General features: G+C 57.6%; 1 non-coding gene across 1 annotated transcript; it reads left to right on the top strand.

Moving 5' to 3' along the window:
• Window positions 1-595: 595 nt before the first annotated feature.
• On the top strand, window positions 596-749 carry LOC147080637 (5.8S ribosomal RNA). The gene has a single exon (XR_015077168.1). It is a non-coding gene; the product is annotated as a 5.8S ribosomal RNA (ribosomal RNA).
• The last annotated feature ends 1,751 nt before the right edge of the window (window positions 750-2,500 follow it).

Here is a 2,500-nt window from a genome sequence, read left to right as displayed (position 1 = left end):
GTACCTAGACGCTTCTCCACTCTGGCTCCCGCGAGCTGTTTGGGGGGCGGCGGTTTAAAGACTCGAGTGTCTGTTTGTCGGTGTCGAGAGCTTGTTAGCAGCCAGCAGCAAGCAAGCCAGCAGCAGCAGCAGCAGCCAAGTTGAACGTTCGAGAGAATGTACCTGCCCGTCCACACGGATTTCTACCCCCCACAGTGGGGTGTTTTCACGCGGTCGGCTTGTACCCCACTCAGTTCGTTTTTCTGGCCTTGTTGTCTACTGTCATGTTTGTTTGTCTTGTCTGTCTGCCTGTCACTCTCTCTCTTCTCCCGGCAATCGGTGGCAGCAGAGACCCTGCCTCTGTTGGCCGTGGTGCGTGTCGGACGGTGGGCTCAGGCGTTTGACCCCGATGCGTGTCGCCTCGCGAGCGCCCTGACAACAAAATCTCGGTGAAACCCTTGTCATTTGATGATCGACTGATACACACCTCCGGGCCGTGCCAAGGATGGGGCTTCTACCAACCCTCTATGCGTGGGCATAGAGGGAGAGAAGCGTTGGGCGGTCCGGGCTTGGGACCCTCCGGGGAACAAAACACCAAGCCTTAAAAAAAACGCACAACTCTTAGCGGTGGATCACTCGGCTCGTGCGTCGATGAAGAACGCAGCTAGCTGCGAGAATTAATGTGAATTGCAGGACACATTGATCATCGACACTTTGAACGCACTTTGCGGCCCCGGGTTCGTCCCGGGGCTACGCCTGTCTGAGGGTCGCTTGACCATCAATCGCACTTGCCTTGCCATCGTGTGAGGTGAGAGCGCGGCTGGGGTGTCGCAGAGGCCTAGTCCTCTTTGTCCCCCTAAGTGCAGACCTAGAGTTTCTCCTCCCAATGGAGAGTTTGACCCGTGCCGTTTGGGAATGTTATGTTCGGCGTCTCCTCAGGGAACGTCGGCACCGCTTAGAGGCCAGCTTTTTCCAGCACGGCTGTCGTTGGGTTGCAAAAACGATTGACCGCGTCGGTGTTGGGACTGTTGAGCCTCGCCCTAGGCAGGGTTGTCTCTCTGAGTGTTGGATAGAGAGAGAGAGAGAGCATACAGAGAGAAGACGTTGGCAGTTCAAGAGGTGAGGTCGTCGTCTTTGGCTGCAGTTTTGTTGGTTTGGAGCGGGGAACAGCTTGATGTAGTGACGCGGGCCCCTTGATGTGCTGTGTGCTGGCTTTTTTGCGTGCGTTTGGTAGGTGGCAGTTTGCTAAGATAACCCTTGCGGTGCTCCTTTGTGTTGCGCTGGACCCTGATGTCCTTCCACACATTTGACCCGTTTTGGCTCTAAGCACTCTTGCTGACTTGCTGAGCGTGCGCCTAAGTCAGTCCCGTATGTCTTGACCCCTGTCGCTGCAGGCCTGCTTTTCATCCAAAAACACTCCTCTCAAGCATATAGATGCTGCCCAGCCATTGCTTCTGGCCTTTTCCTCTGAATGCTACGTGTTTCCCTCGTTCTCTTTTCTTTTTATTCTCGCTAAATCGGGGACTCTGGAGCAGTGTGAGCCGAGCCCGGGGTCTCCAGCGTACACACTTGACCAGGCATGCCTGCATGCTGCATGCACACGCACACTATCGTCGCCCGCTCGGACTAACCTCGCCGGCGGGGCTGGTTTTGTGAGGACGTGGTGGTGGTGGTGGTGCTTTCTTGTTTGCTTGCTGTGGCTTGTTGTTGTTACGCTTGGAGATAATGCCGGCCGGCGCCAGTACGCTATTCTGCCTACGACCTCAGATCAGACGTGACAACCCGCTGAATTTAAGCATATTACTAAGCGGAGGAAAAGAAACTAACAAGGATTCCCCTAGTAACTGCGAGTGAAGAGGGAAGAGCCCAGCGCCGAATCCCCGCTCGCCTGGCGGGCGTGGGAAATGTGGCGTATAGAAGACCTCTTTCTCTGACGACGCTCCGGGGCCCAAGTCCTTCTGATCGAGGCTTAGCCTGTGGACGGTGTGAGGCCGGTAGCGGCCCCCGGCTCGTCAGGATCGAGTCTTCTTGGAGTCGGGTTGCTTGTGAATGCAGCCCAAAGCGGGTGGTAAACTCCATCTAAGGCTAAATACTGGCACGAGACCGATAGTCAACAAGTACCGTAAGGGAAAGTTGAAAAGAACTTTGAAGAGAGAGTTCAAGAGGGCGTGAAACCGTTAAGAGGTAAACGGGTGGGGTCCGCGCAGTCTGCCCGGAGGATTCAACTCGGCGGTGAGGTCGGTCGCGTGGGGCATAGCGGATCTCCTGTGTGGGACCGCGTCCTGCGTGGGCTCGGCCGCCGCCGGGCGCATTTCCTCCGTCGGTGGTGCGCCGCGACCGTCTCTGGGTCGGCTGGGAAGGCCGGAGGGAAGGTGGCTCGTTGCTCCGGCGGCGAGTGTTATAGCCCCCCGGCAGCAGCCTCGCCGTTTCCCGGGGTCGAGGGAAGTGACCGCTGCCGCGCCTTCCCCCTCGTGAGTGGGGGGGACGGGCTCCCCGTGCTCCCGGCGTGACTGTCAACCTG

The sequence above is a fragment of the Somniosus microcephalus genome, unplaced genomic scaffold (genome assembly GCF_052327205.1).
Source record: "Somniosus microcephalus isolate GS21.2 unplaced genomic scaffold, FLI_Smic_1.0 scaffold1358, whole genome shotgun sequence".
NCBI classification, from domain to species: domain Eukaryota; kingdom Metazoa; phylum Chordata; class Chondrichthyes; order Squaliformes; family Somniosidae; genus Somniosus; species Somniosus microcephalus.
Note: the sequence above shows the minus strand (reverse complement) of the source record. Positions and strands in the feature narration are given on the sequence as shown.